At 39.3% G+C, this 22,422-nt stretch overlaps 1 long non-coding RNA gene across 1 annotated transcript; it reads right to left on the bottom strand.

The window, feature by feature from the left end:
* Positions 1 to 3,894: 3,894 nt before the first annotated feature.
* Positions 3,895 to 5,439, bottom strand: LOC121857836. The gene is made up of 2 exons (XR_006087278.1): positions 5,161 to 5,439; positions 3,895 to 5,078 (listed from the first exon to the last, which is right to left on the bottom strand). It is a non-coding gene; the product is annotated as an uncharacterized LOC121857836 (long non-coding RNA).
* Between the last annotated feature and the right edge of the window lie 16,983 nt (positions 5,440 to 22,422).

Here is a 22,422-nt window from a genome sequence, read left to right as displayed (position 1 = left end):
ATTCCACCTAACACTACCTCTATCATCCAACCCATGGATCAAGGTGCTATTGCTGCCTTTAAAGCGTATTATTTACGCACGACCTTCGCTCAGGCTGTTGCTGCTACTGAAGGTGAGAAAATGCTCAGACAGTTTTGGAAGGAGTACAACATTTTGTCATGTATAAAGAACATTAGTACAGCATGGGATCAGGTTACAAAACATTGCATGAATGGAATATGGAAGAAAATCCTGAAAAGATATGTGCACAGTTTCAAAGGATTTAATGAAAATGAAGTTATTTCGGATATTAGTAACAAGATAGTGGAGTTAGGTAAACAGCTGGAGTTAGAAATTGATACTGAAGATGTTGGACAGTTGGTTGAAAGTGTAGCAGAAGAGCTCAGTAACAAGGATCTTATTGAACTAGATGCACAGAAAATTGTAGAGGAAGAAGAGAGACAAAATGTAGAAGAAGAACCTGCACCCCCCAAAAAGTTTTCAGTGAAACAAATGGCAGAGGCATTTGCTACAATTAATAAAGCAATGCAAATGTTTGATGACATGGATCAAAATTATGAGCGTTATGCCAAAGTTGACAGAACGATCCAAGTTGCACTTGCTTGCTACAGAGAAATTTATAATGAAAAGAAAAAGCAAACTGTGCAGTCTAAATTGGACATCTATTTCAAGAAGTCCCCCAGTGCTGTCTCCTCACGCCCCACCAGTGCTGCCTCTTCACTCCCTCAAGATGAACCAATACCTTCAACCAGCAAGTTTTCACAGCACATAAACCTGTCTGAAGCAAGCGACATTGATGACCCACCCAGCCCTGTCTCCTCTTCTGCTTCTTCCAATTAATATAGTCTCCATGTATCCTGTAAATAGAAAATTATGGGGGCCCTGTGTGCATTCAGCTGACTACATTTAAGGTAAGTGCTCAGTCACACTGTATCCATTCCTCATTATTTATTACTTTTACTGTACTGTATCCATTCCTCATTATTTATTACATTTAGTGTACTGTATTTCATTGTAGATTTTTATTTTTATTTGAAAAAATTTTGATTTTTTTTTTTTAAATTTTTTTTTATCTATGTCGGACTTACGACCTGGATTTGGGTCCCTAACCCCGTCGTAAGTCGGGGTCTAGCTGTATATATATATTAATAATTTTATTTTCTGTCTTTCTGTCTATAAGTACAGTATCTATCTTATACCTGTATAAACATTAATTCAATCATAAACAAATTCAGCAATAAACAATAATGAATCTTTTGTACATACCCTGTATTGTATTCTTAATAAGATAAATGATGCGGTTTCCTTGAGGGCGCATGTATACATTGGCGTTCCACTATCAGTCGCTTTTTTCTTTAACATCAGTGGTTACTTTTACTGTACATTAAATAAGATTAATTAAAACATACATATTTGTTTACATTAATTTTACTACAGGAACAACCATGGTCTTATTTTCTTCAGTTTCAGATGGATAACTGACAATATGGGTGTAAACACTGACTACAACAATGGCGTCCCATCTCCTCTTGTGTGACATTATTATTATTGATTTATATTGTATAAGGTGCATTCATAAACACTATAGTTTGCATTTTTAATTCATTTTATTGTTTGGGGAGAAAAGAGGGTAAAAAGCCACACAAAAAATATGAAAAGGTCACACTAGGGATTGCATCTCATTAATATTGCTTTATTATAATGGTAATTAATGATTCACGATACGATGATTCACCTTACACTGCAATATTGGAGGACACATTACCTCCGTTATTCGAGGCTTTACTGTATCAAATATGTGATTGATAAGGGAGTACCAATTGATGATGTGAAATGCTTTGATCAAGTTAGCAATCTGAAAAAAATTAAATTAAGTGGCAAGAGCGATAAAGAATTCAATTTATTGGTAACACATCAGAAATGAACCAAATACTTTGAAAAGTCCAAAAACATTGATTGTCATTCAGAACTGTTGAAACTTGCACAGTTTTCTTTGCTATACCTGCTCATAATGAAAATGTAGAGAGGATTTTTTCGCCAATGGACATAGGAGAGAAATAAGTTGACAGTTGAGTCACTGAAAGGACTTCTGCTTGTACAGTACAACTTCAGAGAAATTTCCTGCAAAGACTTCCATGCCTTCTTAATGAGCAATCAACCACTACTGATAATGATGCAATCTACAGAGAAATATGCCTGGTAGCATCAAGGAAAAGAAAATTAATGCTCAATCTGCACTAAACATAAGGTAAGCTACAGAAAATTTTGAGTTATTACTATATACCTGTACTGTATTAATGTTTTCAGCCACAAAATTTCTAAAATACCGATAGGCCTACTTGATATAAAAAATGCACTAGCGCACAATACACGAGTATAACAATGTTTCAACGTGGAATATTTGATAGGAAAATTTTTCAGGTTGTCCCCCTTTTTCGATGTTCAAATATGGTAACCCTATTGTGACCCCTGTTGTAAGCTGGTCTACTGAAAGCTCACACGAACGCATTTTGAGTAAACAACCTTCTGATACAGCTTATCCTTTTATTTTCAAGTCATATTACAGATTACATACAATATTGTATTTTTTCTCTATTACTGACGATGTTATATTAATCATGATGAACCATAAACCATAAGAGGCCAATCATATGAGAATAAAATACTGAATAAATAAATAAATAAACCTCACGAATGTGGCAACACCTGATCAACCCCAGCTTACATACACAAGTGACTTAATTTTATTATTAGATAAGTTAAAAGAAGGGATGAGTGCTGTCACAGTTGATCAACTGTTTGGTATAGGTATACAGTAGCAGTAAGGACTGCTTGCATGGAGTTTGATGGAGGCTTCTCCCAGATTTCATTCATGATTTTAAAGGCGTTGATGCATCAAAGGAGCTCCCAAAAATAAAAGAAAATTGTGTTGCTCTTGCAAAGCAAGTTGGCTTTGAAGAAGTGGAGAGTGATGATGTTGACGACCCTGCTCGAGTCCCATTATGAAGACCTCTCTACAGCTGATCTACAACAACTTGTTGCTGCTGGAGAAATAGAAGCTGGCTAAGATGATGAAGTCCAGGATGCAAAATCACGAGAGCTTCCCACTTCTCTATTGTCTTCTATCCTGAGGGAAGTTGAGAAGCAGTTGCAGCTCTTGGAAGATGACTATAATGCACGAATGGAGCAGGATTGTAAGATCTTATTTGGCACCTTATGAACAGCTTTATGAAAGAAGAAAAATGGCAAAGCAACAAACATTAGATGTCTTTTTTAAGGCAGCCCCCAAGAAACAGTCTGAAGACAATGAACCACAGCCATCCACTTCTGGAATTAATTGTTTATATTTCGTCCAAACCCTGCAACCACAACTGCACCTGATGATGATGATGACAACTCTTAGCCCCTGTCTGCATGACTCATCAACCTCAAAATCACCCTTCTCCCCTATCAAGTTATCTTCATATTTTTTCAAGGTAAAGTATTACATTTACTATATTATTTCATTATTAGATACGACTGTAGCATTTATTTAGACTGTGCTATCCTTTGTGTTAGGATAACTACTATATTTGTTTAAATTTTGAGTAATCTGCACCTAAGCCTATTTTCTCCACAAGCCGTTATTTTTATTGCGCAAATTTCTATAGCGTGAGGTTTCAAATATATATATACTTGTATATATGTAATCGGTCGGAATATCTCACTACTAGTTATTGGGGTTTTTTGAGTTATAGTGGATGGTAATGCAGTGCTTCCACTGCATTACCATCTACTATAACTCAAAAAATCCCTCAGAGAAAATCCCAAACCAACACAAACACAACTAATAAAAGAATTTTCCATGACCGTGGAAAGCTAGTACCTGTGATTGAGGTTAATGAGACGCACTGGTAAAAGATGACACTTCTATTCCTTCCAACACTACAGATGGAATCAGTAAGTGTACTGTACACAAGCACTAGAGTACTTCTCAGCGTGGCTTATAACACTACAATAGGAAACAAAAGTTATACATGGTATCCAAAAAATTATTAAAACATATTAATTGGATCTGACAAGACTACTAATGCAGCATTACTACATACACCAGAACAGACACCAGAACGAGGAACTCATCTGGAACAATTCCTTCGTACATCCTATATCACTTAGTGGCACATAAAACATTCAAAAATATTACTTGCACCGATGAACATGCCTTAAGGGCATCCGACAACATTATAGCAATCACAGAGGAGTAGAAATCCCGATTTTTGTCACACTACACAAGAACATGGATTACTCATAGCCTGTATAGGATGACCCACAAAATACTATAATCTTAACTGTCCTAACTACCCAGAACCTGAAGGTTGTAACTACTAACCTGCCAAGTGGCAGGCATTTACAAGGAACAGATAAAATCACTCATGACCCGTCAGGCAGGCAGGTGCTCCGCTGTTCTTTTCATTACTCTCTCTAGGTTTCAGGAGTCATGAGAGTATTTCTCCACCAACACCCGTAACATGCTTCACACATAGGTTCAGAATGTACCCGTACTTTTAAGGTAGTAACAACCTTTCACAAACTCTAGGAGAGGAACTCCTACGTCCCACGTGTGCAATCAACCATGAGGAGCGTTGATCTCACACCTGGACTTGGTTAATTCAATCACATACACCCAATACTGGGGAGATGAATGTCTCTATGTAACCACTAGACTCATGGTCTCAGTGTGTGACCTTTCATTCACTCAGTCTGCACTCAGTTTACTCCCAGTACTTCATGGACAGGAAGAGTGACCGTCAGCCTGCCTAGTTAGGCCCATCCAGAGTACAGCCAGGTGAACCCTGCACAGCTGAGGGAGGGGTTCTACTTTCCCGTTAGTAAGATTTTTCACTGACTGACTGAAGAGATGTGGTGTTGTATGAACCAAGGTGGGGAGATTTGATGAACCAGATCGACCACCGACCAAAGTGCGAATGCTGGTCCCACGTAGTTAGTCGTCAGGAACACCCGTTCACCTCGTGCGTTGCCAGCTATATGACCACTAAACACCGACCAATCACCAGCCGACCGAGTGGGTTCTCAGAACCCTGCAAAAGAACACTCTGTTAGCTACTGTTAAATTCTTCTCCACCCTATCTAAACACTGTCTGAGATCGAATATAAACTCACTTGCAACACTGATGAAATGTGCGCGGGAAGAGACGAGGCTACGTGGTCGTTTTCCTTGGCAGACGAGTGGACTTCGTCCGCCTGGTGCAAACGCCTGAGAGCTACTGAGACCCAGTCCGCTTCGGCATGCCTCAAGGCGAGCCTGCCTCACCCAATGACGTCATCTTCCACGTATTTCTAATAGTTTCTTTGGGACACACGTAACATATTTAGTCTGGGAAACTGCCCACAATAACTTTAAATTTTATAATTGTCCCGTAACTTCATGAATCGTGGAAGAAAGTCCTGAAAAGATATGAGAACAGTTTCAGAGGATTTAATGAAGATGAAGTAATTTCTGAGATTGGTAACAAGATAGTGGAGTTGGGTAAACAGCTGGAGTTAGAAATTGATACTGAAGATGTTGGACAGTTGGTTGAAAGTGTAGCAGAAGAGCTCAGTAACGAGGATCTTATTGAACTAGATGCACAAAAAATTGCAGAGGAAGAAAAGAGTCAAAATGTAGAAGAAGAACCTGCACCCTCCAAAAAGTTTTCAGTGAAACAAATGGCAGAGGCATTTGCTACAATTAATAAGGGGATGCAAATGTTTGAAGAAATGGATTAAAATGTTGAGCATTTTGCAAAAGTTGTTAGACTGATCCAAGAACCACTTGCTTGCTACAATGAAAAGAAAAGGCAAACTGTGCAATCTAAATTGGACATATTTTTTAAGAAGTCCCCCAGTGCTGTCTCCTCACCCCCCACCACTGCTGCCTCTTAACTCCCTAAGATGATCCAATACCTTCAACAAGCAAGTATGTTAGTCTGTCTGAAGAAAGCGAACTTGATGACCCACCCAGCCCTGTCTCCTCCTCCTGCTTCATCCAATTAATGTAGTCTCCATGCTTAATTAAAAAATTATTGAGGCCCCGTGTGCATTCAGCCGACTACATTAAAGGTAAGTGCACAGTAACCGTTTTTTAATTTTTCATTATTGATTACTTTTACTGTACTGTATTTCATTTTAGAATTTCTATGTATTATTTTCAACTTACGACCAATTCGACTTATGACATGGTCATCGGGACAGAACCCCGTCGTAAGTCGAGGAGACTATATACGGACATATACATTAGAACTCTTAAATCACTACTGTTCTGTGATACAGGTGATTAATTTTAATTTCTGGTGCAAAATATATGATTTCTATATTCAAATTATCTACTGTCTTGCAAGGATTCTAGAAATGCAAATTATATTCTCCTAACTTTAGTTTGTGATATACTGTATGTATAAGATAAAAACTGTAGCCTAAAACCACCAAACCCTGGCTGGGAGGAGGGGGGGGAGAGGGAGGGAGGGAGGGGGGGAGGGAGGAGGAGGTGAGGTGATGTATTGTAACAGTTGGTGCCAAAGGTCTAGTGGGTATTTATTTATGTCCTTAAGAGTGACTTTAAGTTTTTCTCTTGTAAAATGTCACTGAACTGACCAGGGAGAATATAATTTATATTGCTGGGATTCTTATAAGATGGTGTTTAATTTGTATATAAACATTCTATAGTTTGCACTAGACATAATTTTTTATTTTAATTTTGACTTGGAAATTGGAAATTATAACCTAACCTCCAGGGTAATCAGCGTATAATTGAAACTGCGTAAGAAAAATGCGCTAAGTCTTTATTCAAGACATCTTCAGAGGCAACTGGATTACATGGACAGAGAGAGGCTTGAATATACAGGATGACCTTATAAAACATGAGGTCAGGTCATAATGATGTCATCCACTAATCCCCACACCAACACACACGTAGAGGAGCTTAAGAGAAGGGGGTGACGTGACTAGTCAGGTCAGGTAAAAAATAAGGGACCCATTAATAACTATCATACATTTAGATCAAAGCTTTTCAAAGCATTTTTAACCTTGGGCCACTGACAAATAAATTTATGTAACATATTATTAGTTTTGAACTGACCATAACTAAGGTTTATTGATTTTAATTCCTTAATCAAACTAGCTTCAACCAGAAGTCTTTCTGTGACACAAGATGATTTAAATACTTCTAAGCTTTTTTCCCAAGCAATGGGATGATTATTATTCCTAACATGGACGAACAAGGCACTGCTTTCAGATGCTGTTCTGATATTGTACTTATGTTGTTTGATTCTGAGCTGCAGTGTTTTTCCTGTCTGTCCTACATAATTACACTTCCATTTACATTCAAACTTGGGCTATTTCTTATTAACATATTGGTTTGATTGTAAATGGAAGTGTTTATTGTATTCCATAAGCGACAAAGTCCCTTCAAAAGAAATCCTGAAGGCAGTAACCCACTCAATGACTTATCGACGACCTCAACCCATGCCAGAAATAGACCAGGACCTCCCTGACTTAGGCAAAAGTCAGCATAATAGTAGCACCGACGTGGCCAGTCAGTCCCCCTGGGATCACAGCTCCAACAACACCGTAAACCTCCGTGACCCCAATACATGTACTCCCAGCGACGACAGTGACCATCGGACTGCAACCACAGTCAATGGTTCCGACCAGATGATGGCGATTTACTCCACAGAGGAACAAGACCCTCGAGCTGCAACGTCAGTAGATTACTTCGACAAGCAGGTCCAGGACACTGAACACCTTCCTGTACACGGGTGAAGAGAAGTTCGAGGGCCCGCCATTAACTGACAAGCAGAGGTTCGAAGGATCTGCCAAGAAGTTCCGTCCCCCTAGAAATGGCAAAAGCCGAGCAAACACCTCAAGCGACGCCCCAAGCTACAGTCTCCGAAATGGCAGTCATTAGCAGGATGAAAATTGTCCAGCATAATGTCTTATACTGGTCCCTGAATAGACGTAACGAACTGTCTAACTTATACTATCAATTAGACCCAGGCATTATTCACTTAAACAGTACTGGCATAAAGGACGAAAGTAAGCTGAAAATTTTTGGCTACACTGTATACCAGAGGAACATGACGGGTGAGCTGAATGATTGTGTCGCTGTGGCCATCAGGTCACGTCTGAGTCACAGAGTGTTGCCAGACTTCGAGGATTCAGTTCTAGGAGTGCAGGTGGAGACAACTAGGGGACCTGTTATCATATGAACAATGTACCTACCTCCCAGACGTCCTTACTTACCCGAACAAGACCTCAACCAGTTGCTACACCACAGAAAACCAACATACATCATAGGGGACTTAAATGCGCGCCACGCCATACTAGGACACGGTAATGAGAACAACGTCGGTGTGGCGCTGTATGACAACAACAGAAGGGGAAAACTGCAACACCTCGGGCCAGATTTCCTTACATTGATCAGACGTGCCAGTGCCACAACACCCGTCATAATCCTCTCTAACAACGAGGCCGTCCTGAACAGGCACGTTACCGCCGGACCCATCAGTACCAGCGATCACCTGTCAGTCGTCGTGACGCTCTCATCCAATCCCATTATGATCCCCGCCAACATCAGGTCAAACCTCAAACGGGCAGACTGGGACTCCTTCAAGGAGTCTCTCAGTCTCAAGCAGGGGAGAAACCTGGAAGAAGCCAGCCCCAATGACATCGACGACGCGGTCGAACAATGGTACACAGATGTGAAGACGGGGATGGACAACAACATCCCGACCACCACGCACAGGACCATTCCCCATCCTCACACTAGTCACCAGCTGAGGCAGCTCAGTGTCCAGTACGATCACGTGAGACAGCTAGCCAGTATCCGCGGGTGGACGCAAGAGCTTAGAGACCATTACCGAGAGCTACAGACGGACATCCAGCACGAGAGCAAACATCTACATGAACAAAAGTGGGCTGCCTTGGTGTGGGAGGCAGCCAACAATTACTGCGATTCTGCTGCCTTCTGGAAAGGGATCAAACGACTGATGGGTTCCATCTCTAGCACGGTCCCTTACCTGCTCGACCAAAACAACGTGAAAATATTCGAGGAGGAAAACCAAGAACAAATACATCGGCGATATTTACCGAAGATCTTTACCATTAGTGAACAGGAGAACGAGGGCTTCGACAGGGAGTTTGAGGAGGACATTTTAGGTCAGTTGCAGGATCATCAGCACCTGCTTCAGCCGCTCCCACGGACTGACTTCACTAGACTGGTGGACGAAAGCTACCTGACGGAGCCCATAGTTCCTGCAGATGTGTCAGCCGTCATAAAAGGGTTTAAAAACAAATCACCTGGTCAAAGTCACATTAACAAGAAGATCCTGGCTCAACTCCCCGACAACATGATAGAGAGGCTTGCTCATATATGCAATGCCTGCCTCGCCTCTGGATACTTCCCTAAGATGTTCAAAATCACCGTCATTCGCCTCATACCAAAAACAGGGAAGCCTCCAAACAGTCGAAAACTTTCGACCAATATCGCTGCTAGAGGTACCTGCCAAAATCTTTGAAAAAATAGTTAACAAGTGGTTGCAGATGTATCTGGAGGACGAAGACGTGCATAATCCCCGCCAGTTCGACTTCCGCCAGTACCGAGGCACATCCACCGCCATAGCCCAGGCCTACGAGCAGATCGCCAATGCCATGACTGGCTGCCTGTAGTGCAACGTAGTACTGAGGGACGTCAGCAAGGCGTTTGACAAAGTTTGGCACGCAGGGCTGCAGTATAAGATCATACAACTGGGGCTACCCAAAAACCTGACGCGCCTGCTGTGCAACTTTATTACGGACTGCAGAGCCAAAATCAAGATTCAAGAACATTTTGGAGAAAATTCTCACTCTTGAGCGGATTGCCTCAGGGCTCTTGCCTCTCACCAACCCTTTACATGGTCTACACGGCTAACCTGCTACCCCCAATCGTCGGCAGCGAGTACATCATGTATGCCGACGATGTAACACAGATCGTCACCTGCCCAGGAAGGTCCACGGCAAGGATGGTGCTACTCACTGCTCGGGCAGTAGAAGATATCTCGGAGTATGAAGATAAATGGAAAATAAAATCAAACAAAGCGAAATTCAAGATCATACCCATAGCCAAATTCAAGCCGGCGCCATTGATGATCGACGACGAAGAGATTAAGTACGGTACTCTAAACAACGCAGGTTGCTCGGCCTCATCATCTCTCATCATCACCTAGAGAAGAAGGTTTGGGGCAAGCACCTGGACGACCCTCACAGACCAGACCACCTACGCTGGGAAGACATCAACGTAGGGCGACCCCACGCCTGGTGGCCCCGGAGTCTGCCCGCACTACAACAACCCAACCCGCGACCTGTCTATGTCCGCCACAGTGATCCACCTTAGATTAAAACTTAGATGATATAAATTCACATTTAACAAGTCACAATCTAGTGAGTCCATAACATAATACTGTACAGAATAAGATTTAAATAAACTTGTAATTGTAAAATCAATCTAGTCATTGTCTACTAAAGTAACCATTGTGCAACCTCATCCTAAATCCTAGGTTAGCTTAGTTAACCAACAAACTCTGTAATATGTAAAACAAGGGGTGTCGTTACCCTCTGTTTAACTCATTAAACTTTTTTCCAACCTTTACCCCCACGACTATATGTTGTGACTTCTCCATCCTTCATGTCTGGCTGTGCCTTGAGCCCCAGCATGCCTTCCATCCTTTCCCCACCTTAACCTAAAAAAAAAAAAAAAAAAAATTAGTGGGTCTCATGACCCGAAGATTTCTTGAATAAACACAAAACCTAGAGTATTTTGGGAGAGATTGTGGTAAGTACAGATATAAGTATAAATGAGCAAAGTTGTATCCTTTCAACATATGTTAGGGTAACATTTTAAAATATGGAGGAGAAAGCAGAAAGGTGTGGGTAAATAGAGAGCTGGAGTGGAAATGAGTGTTGCTAAACAGTCCTCAAAAGCTGATATATAACTCGCTACCATGTTGAATTGAATTGAAACAGTTTATTTAACCAGAAAAACACAGATACAGAGAGGATAATAATAACAGTGTTAACATGGTTGAGCCAGTTGAGAGCTTGACCTCTCTTTCAGGCACCTGATATGTACTATACATTTATCTCAAGGAAGTATTATGTAACTTTAAGTATCATCTGGAATAGTACAATAGCATGGTGGTAATAAGAACATCTCATAATGTTACCACGGTTATCACTTCAATATTTTTTATTTTATTTATTTATTATTATTCTTTTAGTTTATTTTTTATTTATTTATTTTATTTATATACAGCATAGTCTGGGTATACGCGGATATTTTATACACGAACGGCCATTTAACGCGACACCTGTCCAGAAGCGATAATTATTATTTACGTGGTAAATGACATCATATATACACAGCAAGTGGCGTGGTAAGGTGCTGGGCGCTGACGTCACCACTGACGTCAGACCCGCGCCGGTGACGTCGCGGACTGTGATTGGGCCACGTATCCTTACCACCCATGCACCCCTTCCGCCGCAAGCTGTGATTGGTCAATTTATCCTCGCCACCCCTGCTCTCCACCAACGCCGCGCCAGTCTCACTGTCCCCGTGTATATTCACTCGTGCCCAGGAGCCGGTTTTGTTTTTTTCTTTCTACACAATAGCTTCCACTGGACCCTCACCACCCCCGAGAAGCCCTGAACTACCTGGCTCAAGCCGCCCCAAGCCCAAGAAGGTGCGACGCGCCTTAAGCTATGAGGTAAAGTACAAGATCGTCCAGGAGTTAGAAAAAGGCACGAGACAGATGGATCTGGCCAGACAATATGGAGTGAATGAATCGACAATCCGCATTATCAAGAAGGATGCCGGCAAAATCAATGAACACAATAAGGTGCTGCTGAAGAGCGAGAGTTTGTTGGTAAGCTACATTATTCGTCAATCGAGAAGGAACATGGCGGTCGACACTCGAGCACTGCAGGACTACGTCCGGGAACTCTATGCAGCAGTAGCAAGAAAAATGGGGGTTGCAGAGCCCAAGACTAAGTGTTCAATATGGATGAATCAGGGTTGTACTGGAAGAAATTGCCATCCAAGACCATCATAGTCAAGTCTGCTAGCAATTGTCAGGGACGCAAAATGCGGGAGCGCATCACTGTACTGTTCACCACCAATGCCTCAGGCACTGCTAAGCTGAAGTTGTCTGTGATCCACAAAGCCCGCAAGCTGCATGCCTGCAAGAATATGGACATGAGCAAGTTAAATGTCCACTGGCTAACTTCAGGGAAGGCGTGGATGTTCTCTGGTCTGTCCCTCTCCTGGTTTGACAACTGTCTTATTCCTGATATCAAGAAATTCTGGTGGAAAAAAATGTGCCATTCAACATTTTGTTGCTCCTTGACAACGCACCAGGACACTCACCCCTGTTGCTGGAGTGTCACCCCAACGTAAAAGTGGTCTTCCTTCCCGCTAATACTACGTCGTTAATCCAGTCCATGGATCAGGAGTTGATTTGCAACGTGAAGGCTGCTTTCTCAGCCAAGAAGTTTCGGCTCCTGAACGACTTCACCAACACCAAGGATGAACTGCAGATCCCAGAGAGTGGCACCGATAGCAAGAGCGAGGACGAGGAACACGAACAAGATTTGGCGGACCATGAAGTGCGGGTCAAATAGTTCTGGAAGCTGTTTAACGTGAAGAAAGCTGTTGATTTCTTGGTGGAGGCATGGGGGCAGCTGTCTGTGGCAACGATTCGGCATGCATGGTGGCATGTGTTGGAGGGTATCCCAGGTGGGAGGCAGAGGCAAGCGGTGGCTGGCGAGGATCAGTCTGATGCTGTGGCATTGGAGAATGCAAGAGAGGCTGCACAAAGTGTTAGAGCTGCAGGCTTCTCCTAGACCACCAACGACGACATCCTGGAGGTAATCAGGCAACCTGAGGTGACTGCGGACAAGATGTTGGAAGATGATGACATCAGTGAGCAGCGAGGTGTTACAGAAGAACAAGAGCAGAAACTAACACATGCTGATGTGAAGGAAATCATCGATGCAGCTGAGAAAATGAAGCTCATCCTTGCCAAAGACCCAGTCAAACATCGCTACGAAGTGTCGAATAACAGTCTGTTGAAATGCCAGGAACCCTATGTTCAGCTGTATCACGACCACATCAAAGCTAGCCGTCAACAAAACATCACCGAGTTCTTCACTCACCAACCACCCCAAGTCAGTAATAGTGAGGATGTGGACTTCGAGGGGTTTAACAAGGTGGTGGATAGCGATACAGGTGAGGGCCAATAATCTGCCCTCTGCCTCAGAACCAACCCCCTATCCCTGTGTACCCAGCCATCCCTTCTACTAACGTAAGTATTAAAAAACCTAATATTAGTGATATTTCTCTTATACAGCTCCTCCCCGACTTACGACCTGCCTCAGTTAGAGTACCAAAATTTTGTCAAATTACTTATCGGTAAATCTATTTCAAGTAAATGGAAATATTTTACTCACACCAACATTAGTTCCAATTAAATAACTGCCGCTTAAGTGAGTCACTAGTGTACACCAGCCGGTAAAATTTGATGCCAATACTTGAAGTGAATTGGCATTATTTTAAATAACCAACCATAAATATATGCAAAAATGAAAAAAGATCAAAGGTGAGAAACATTATATTGTATGCATGGTGTGTTGTCAAAGGAAGAGAAACAATTGAAACTCTGCAATTGTGTAAATGAGGCAGAAAGATAGATCAGCAACCTAAGACTTGGTCACAATTTTCGTGATGCCATATGGAAGTAGGATCTACCATTAGACAACACTGTACATTATGCTTCCAATATCTTCCCAGGCTGTAGTATCTCCCTGTTTGGTAGCCGCCTTCTTTAAGTAATATTACTTTGATACAACATGATAAATTAGACAAACAATGAAAATAAACAAACAAAAGTTATTTACCAAGACCTTCTCTCTGAGAACAGAGGGTAAGAGATGGGGGGGAGATAAGAAGGCTATTTATAGCCCGTCTTTGTGTCGGAAGTGACCGCACTAAATAATTCATTTAAAATTAATTTTTTTACATAGAATATTCAGTACATGACTGCGATTATAAAATATTGTGAATTAGTATACAGTCGACCCTCGTTAATTCGGACTAATAGGGGGGAAAGGGTGTCCGTTTTAGCCGATTGTCCGAATTAACCGATTTAGGGGTTAATATTGCATTATTATATTTCAGTCATTGTTTTCGTCACGATTTTATCCCACTTTCCATTGTAATACGAACGTAATTTCAGCAAAAATATTACATTTCCGTGAATGCATTATATCAAGCACAGTATGAATAGAATACCATTGTAATATAACAGTATTTTAACCAAAAACTATTAAAAAAACGAGTAACTTCTCTTGAACATCGGAAGCTTAGGTAAAGTCTTTTGTTTTCATCATGTATTTTATCCTATTTTACATTGAAATACATCACGTTTCAGCAAAACTACTATTCATTTCCGAGAATATATTCATTCAGGCGCAGTTTAGGTAAAATATACGTGTGATGTAACAGTTTTTTAACTGAAAACGATTCGAAAAACACGTGTACCGTCTAGCTGATACTCAACAGCTGGTGGTGCGTCATGCGTCGTTGTAAACAATAGGAGGTTGAAGTAGATTACCGGGTATTATATTAAGTGTGAAATATCGAAAAGGTTTTTATTACCGGTATTTTTTGTAGATCAATGAGAACTGTGATACCGTATATGATATGATAAGTTAGCCTGTGCTAAGAACTTCAACATAGACTACTGAAAGCACGTTGTAAGGTAATTTAGCCTATTGTAAGTTGGTGAGCTTCATCTGCTGACAGGCACTGCACAACTTTTCATTACTAATTGGTACATATTTTACGTTTCCATTGTTTATTGGCAGTAAATGGTAAATATTTTTCATGTCTGAAGCTAAAAGTTGCATCCCCACACTAGTGGTGATGTTACATTTAACCAAAAAAGGCGTGGTGTTTTATCCCAGCAGTGGGTGGACCAGCATCTTAGCAGGTTTCCATAGGTATTATTCCCATAGGTATTATTCCTATGCTATAACGAAACGGATCCTACTACGAATATTCCTATAATGAACGGTTTTACCTATAAATTGTGAATGCTATATGACAAAACTCCTACATGAACATTATTTAAATTTTTTTTTCTAATTTATCGTTTTTTATTACAAATATTAATGATATTCTTTATTTCAGGGTTTAGATGCATATTTATGCACTTTTTACAATTTTACAATTTTATATTATATTTTTCAGTGTGAAGTGGTTGTATTTGGGGGCCTGAGCGGATTAATCCTTGAGCAATGCTATAACGAACAAGGTTCTAGAACCAATTAGATTCATTATAGCATACCCCACTGTATATATATATATATATATATATATATATATATATATATATATATATATATATATATATATATATATATATATATATATATATATATATATATATATATATATATATATATATATATATATATAATCCGTTCCAGAAGGTCGGTTTGTTAACTTGAAACCATTGTTTCAATGGTTTTGGGTAATGGTTCCAGCTCATGAAAATTTCCTAAATTCAACAAAGGTGGTAGAAAAGTTCACTTACTTTGAGGTGTGTGTAGAAGGCTCCTGGATGATGATGATGGGATTTAGAATGGGGGTGGAGGAGAAGGGAAAAGAGAAGGCATTGGGGTTGGAGGAGAAGTCACCCCTAACCATTCACCCATAAAATTTTAGCTCTCTTGGTTGTAATTCAAGATTATTTTCTTTAAATCAACACTGCACTGCATTAAACTAGTCACTTTACCTTCAGTTATGTTCAATAATTGTTAAAATGACTAAAAATTGAATATTAAACTTTTAAAATTATTGAATAGTATAAACTTTTGATATTAACTAAAATAGTGAATTTAAGCCCTAGAACCGATTAATATTTGGCGGACTAATACTAAAGCTGGTTTGCCGGTCAGTGGCGAAAACATGTTGAGGTCGGTTCGTAAAACTTAGTTAACGATTTTTTTTCGTTAACGATTTTTTCGTTAACCAATTTTTTCGTTAACCAAATTTTTTTAGTTAACCGATGAAGATCCTTATGGAAGGCAGTTCGTTAATCGAAATTCGTTAACCGAGGTGTTAGTTAACGAGGGTCACTGTATATATATATATATATATATATAGTATAAATACAGTCATCGGCCAGTTAACGTCCTAAATCGTTCTTGGAAACGTGGCGTTAACTGAAAGGCACTTGTCCGATGAAATGGACGCTGGTCCGATCATCACATACAAACTTTTTATTTATAATTTTACGCGGTATGTGGAATACTATATAATGCATATAATATCTTTTATTTCCAAATCACTAATAATGTGATACAGGTGGATAATTTTATCTCTTGTAAAATACATGACGCTTATATTAAAATTATTCACTGTTTTACAAGGATTCCAGCACTTGCAGATGAGAGAGGGTGGGAGTGAGCGAGGGGGTGGGGGAGGAGGTAGTACGCTGATTAGTTAAAACAGGCCCAGGTCTAACTCGCGGTATATTTATCAGTTCTAGGTGACTAAGCTTCTCTTATAAAAAAGCAGTGAAATGACCTGGGTGAATATAATTACCATAGCTGGGATTCTTGTAATATACTGATTAATTTGAATATAAACATGTTATAATTTGCACTCAGACAAAAACAATTTTAGCACCGTATTCAAATTAGTACATGTGGCACCCCAGCTTTGCACTAAGAAATTAAACAAAAACCCAAAAAAATACAGTTGAAAAACTTTTTCATAAAATGTACTACAGTACTGTACGCAAATGTACAACAATTTTTCTCTCTTGATCAAAATATATGACGTTTATATTCAAATTATTGGCTGTCTTGCAAGGATTCCAGCAATGCAAATTATAATCTCCTAACTTTAGTCTGAGATATTATATAAGATAAAAACTGTAAGCCTAAAAGCCTGGCTGGGAGGGAGGGAGGGAGGGAGGGAGGGAGTGAGCCACCCAGCGAGGAGTTGGGGGGTGGGGGGGTTGAGGTGGTAAGTTTGAGGTGAAGGTCTCTGTGTGTTTATTTAACAGTCCTACTAAGCTTTTCTCATTTTAAAATGCCAGTGAAATGACCTGTGAGAATATAAATAACATAGCTGGGATCCTTGTAAGATACTGATTTATTTGAATATAAACATGTTGTAATTCGCACTAGACATAACAATTTTAGTTCCGTAATCAAATTAGTACATGTGCAGTTCAGCTTTGCACTAATTTATTTTACGTTTATGTTAGTATGGTGAGTGAATGGAAATGGGTGAAAATAAATGAAGAAATTTATGTAAATCTACCCAAAAATACAGTTGAAAAACTTTTTATAAAATGTATTACAGTATTGTACACTAATGTTACATTTTTTATATCTTGAGCAAAATATATGACGTTTATATTCAAATTAATCTCTGTCTTGCAAGGATTTCAGCAATGCAAATTATATTATCGTAACTTTAGTCCGAGATATTATATAAAATAAACATAAAGAAATCACCAATCTTTTGTCTTGAACATGAGGGTAGTGGGAAGAGGGGGAGGGGGCGGGAGGTGAGGTGACAGAATGTCTGCCGTTTGTTTGTTTATTTATTTGAAATAAGATTTGACAGTTGGCGCTGAAGGCCTGCCTGCGTGTTTATTTATCATGACTTAAAAGTGACTAAGCTCTTCTCAAAATTTTCCACCCAAACGACCTGGGTGAATATAACTTACATTGGAGGGATTCTTGTAAGATAGTAATTTATTTGAATGTTTTTTTTTTTCAATTTAAATTTTAATTGTTTATTCCTTGATAGAGGAAGTGGGATCCTAGTGCTGTCACTTGGTACCCCTGTACCATAACACCAGAAGCAACTGGCCAGTGTCATGCATATACAGTCATCCCTTGGTTATCGCTACTTAATTGGGGACCACGCCTGATAATCTAAAGTACAGAACCTATGGATTTATTCTAATTGGTTCACCACCCATTTTGATGACCATTTAGACCCACTAAATATATATATATATGTTATGGTAACATCATAAATACACATATGTGCTGGCTAGGTTTATTACAAAGTGATGAAAAAGGGTATGCTTTGTCACTGTAGTCCACAAAAACATGTAGCTATGCTTTTTTTTATTTGGTCCCCGTCACACGAGTCCGTTTTCCTCACACCAGGACGCCTGAGTCCTCCGCTTTCTCTTAATCTGAGTGCAACTAGAAACTTTAAATATTTTTAGTAATGCCACAGAATTTGGAATTGCAACCTCAATTGCAACTTGCAATTGTTGAGGCAACTAGATTCGATTACAGCAAATGTGTTATTGTCAATTTGTAGGTGAAAAAAGATTTTATCCTCAATAGATGTAGGTTAATATTTCACCCAGGGCTTAGAAAAGCCTAAGTAAGGAAGCATATTCTATTCTTAATACAAAATATCTGACCAGTATGGGAGGATTATCGTGTTCCGCTTGGGTCGAGAGTGGTGGTCCAGCAGGCGCCACGGTGGTTTTTTTTTTTGGGGGGTAGTTTGGTAAACAGGGGAAGTCCTACCCAATTGTCTCTGAAGCAAGCTTTATAAATTAAAAGAAAATACTTGCAGTGTGTTTAATATATTACATACAGTAGTACCCCGATTTACGGTCAATTGAACCCACAGGGTACCGCGGAAAGTGAAATCCGCGTAAATGGAACAACAGAACATATGGGTTTAATTCCAATAGAGATGGGCCCGACCCCTTAACTCCACTTTTTCCGACACAATACCTATGTTGTAGTAAAAATAACATCTAAATTTTATGATGGTATGCTCACACAATTAATATTTAAGAGAAATACAGTCGCCAGGTTAATGTCCATTCAAATAATAGACTCAAATCCCCCCCCCTCTTCCCAGCTCACTGGCCCCTACCTCTCTGAGAAATGATTGGGTGAAACACTAGATTTTAACGTTTAGTAATAAATAATACCTCAGACTAAAGTTAGGATAATATAATTGACATTTCTGGATTCCTTGCAGGTCAGGGAATATTTTGTATGTAAACTTCATATATTTTGCACAAAAGATAAAATACTTGCTTTGTGTAAACCAAATTATTACATTAGATCGAAAATTTGTATGTCTAATGCAAAATCCATTATGTTTATATTCAAAATGATCATCATACTGTAAGAATTCCAGCAATGTAAATTATATTCTGGTCCAGTAATTTGTATGAATTTTATGAGCTAAATCAAATATCTTCAGTTAATACAAAAAAAAATATTCTTCACGACACTATCTGTCAATCAAAGTACCCCAACTTGCCTCCCCCCTCTTCCAACCGCGCCAGATGGTCGGTCGGTCCCAACCCTCCCCCCCACCCCCCACCTTCCCTCCCTACCAGAGAAATGTTGGGTGAAAAAACTAATTTTAACTTTTAGTAACAAATAATACCTCAGACTAAAGTTAGAATAATATAATTGACATTGCTGGATTCCTTGTAAGACCAGGAACATTTTGAATATAAATGTCATATATTTTGCACAAAAGATAACATATTTACTCAGAGTAAACATTTCATCTAAAATTTGTATGTCTAATGCAAAATCTATGATGTTTATATTCAAAATGATCATCAAATTGTAAGAATTCCAGCAATGTAAATTATATTCTGGCCGGGTAATTTGTATGAATTTTATGAGCTAAATAAAAAAAAATATATATACTTCACGCGTATATGGGTAGATGAACCACGGAAAGTGAAAGTTCGGTTCTGGCGAGGCACCGCGTATATGAGAAATCGCGTAAAGTGAAACCGCGTAAAGCGGGGTAATACTGTATGTTATAAATAAATAAATAAACAAATAAATCGGTAAATCTATTTCAAGTAAATGGAAAAATTTTACTCGACACCGACATTAGTTCCAGTTAAATAACAGACGCCTAAGTGAGTCACTAGTGTTTACACTACGCCAACCTGTAACATTTGATGCCATTACTTGAAGTAAATTGACCTTATTTTAAAAAACCAAGGATGTGTAAACAGCACTGGTCAATGAGATGGTTGGTAAAGGACTGCTGGGTCAGTAAGCTCCCAATGGTAAGTGTCACATTTGGGGTACCGGTCTTATACAGCGAATATAGCTCAAAAGCTACTTTTTTAATGGAAATTTTTGGGGTCGTCTTATACACCCCGTCGCCTTGTAGGCCGAGATATATGGTAGGTCACTGTAATATTGTACACAATTTTTTATATTAAACTAATATAAGAAATTATTAATTTGTTAAGATCAATAAAATCCGGTATAAATATTTTGTAAATATTGCCACCATTCCCCTGGTATTTCTGACATCCTCAAAACTTGTAAGATATTTCTCACTTCCTAATAATTTATAAATTATTTCTCACTTCCCCATAAATTTTATTTCTTAATTACTTATACCTTATACAGGTAATTAACTTCCTCATAACTTATAATATAATTAACTTTGTCTTAACTTATAAAGTATTTCTGGCTTCCTCACATATATTTTCAGATGTTTGGGACAGTACTGGATGTGGAGGTCATCTTCAACTTGCGAGGGTCAAAGGTGATGTACATCATTGTTTAGTGTTAAGACTAAAAGTAATGTTACCAAATCATAATATTAATGACTTGGAAGACCCTAACCTAACCTACTTAAATTGAACCTAACCAAACATACTCTAACCTAAGGCTATGTCCCATGTGCAAGCGTCCTTGGTGTAGCGGAAAAACATATGTGTTTTCTTTGATGTGTCCCACACAGACGCTTGAAGCATTCGCGAGTGACCAGGAAGCAGGAACTAGACACGCTTCCTGGACACAGCTATCAAACATTTTGATCACTGCTTCCTCAGTTGTGCAAATCCTTGCATTCTACACCAAAACTAAAGAAGGCTATACCTTCATTTTCCACTGTTAACAGCTTCATCTTGCCAAAAAATAGATCCTTGTGGACTATTAAAGCAGCTGTAAAAAGTTTCTTTTACATTCTTTGCAGATGAATGTGAAGCATTGTTTATTCTAGAGGGTGCTGTGTTATTGTCAACTGTATATTCCTGAATTACACATGACTTTGTGTCCAGATCCTCAGTCAATGATGATATTATGAAAAGTGTAGCACATTTTACAATGTCAACAATAGTATCTACCTTTGTTTCAATAGCTTTACCTAAAAATCTGCATTTACTAGTACAAATTCCCTATTCTTTTTTCTTTGTAGGATAGGGTTTCAACAAATATACACAGAGTGGGAAGCCTCGTCCCCAATCAGAGTACATTCTGGTGGACTTGTGAAACTTGTTTGGATCTTGGCAAAGTTCCTTGTAGAGATGGTGAAATTCACCTACTTCCACCCTCCTCTGATATATGGAATGTTTTTTCCTGGGTACCTCTGGAGGTACCACACGTTGAAAAGCATTAGTTTCTAAAAGTACCAGCAAACGTCTGCAATGTGTAGACAGCATGTTTAAGTTGGCAAGACGCTAGCAGGTGGGTCAAAGGTCACGCATCTATGCCCTGGTCGCTCGATGCTGCAGTATGCTCGCACATGGGACAAAGCCTAACTTAATCTAATCTAATGTAATATAACCTAACCTAACCTAACCTACCCTTGATATACTAATCTAACCAAATTTTTTATAATCTAACCTAACATACTCTAATCTTACCTACCTTAACCCTGGTGCCGCTGGCCGTGTTCCCCCACAAGAGGGTACAAAAGTGAAGCTTTTCAAAAAATAATTTTTAACCTTTTTAAATGATAAAACAATAAAAAATAAGTAAGAAAAACTATATATTGACCCTCTAGAAACTTCCCTGTGGCAGCAGTGGCGAGGGAGATAAAGGGACAGTGTTGTTTTGACAGCTGAAGCTCGTGGTCACTACACACTTAGCGGCCATTTTCTGCTTGCCTTTGCGTCCGAAATGGGCAGTAATACATTTATTTAATGATCATAATACTTATTTGCTAAAAATAATTCATTTAGACTATTTTATTTTCATTATTTTTCATAAAAAGTGCCCAGTAACACACACAGTTGGTCACCAGGCTGTCTGGCTGTCTTTGTGTTTGGTAGAGCAAGTACTGTACTGCATAAAATAATAATAATTCCACAAATAAATACATTTATAACATAACCACAGCAGTATTTGCCAGTAATACTACACTACAATACAACTACTGTACAATACTTTGAAACAACATGATAAAATGGACAAACAATGAAAATGAAACAAACAAAAGTAGGTCATTACGTTCAGGAAGCTTCCCTGTGGCCGAACATGTGGAACCTGATAACCTGCGCTGGGCATTTAAACGGGCGGGAAAAG

The sequence above is a fragment of the Homarus americanus genome, unplaced genomic scaffold, assembly GCF_018991925.1.
Source record: "Homarus americanus isolate GMGI-L3 unplaced genomic scaffold, GMGI_Hamer_2.0 scaffold42382, whole genome shotgun sequence".
In the NCBI taxonomy this organism is placed as follows: domain Eukaryota; kingdom Metazoa; phylum Arthropoda; class Malacostraca; order Decapoda; family Nephropidae; genus Homarus; species Homarus americanus.
The sequence above is the reverse complement of the archived record's forward strand: the minus strand, read 5'-3'. Positions and strand labels throughout refer to the sequence as shown.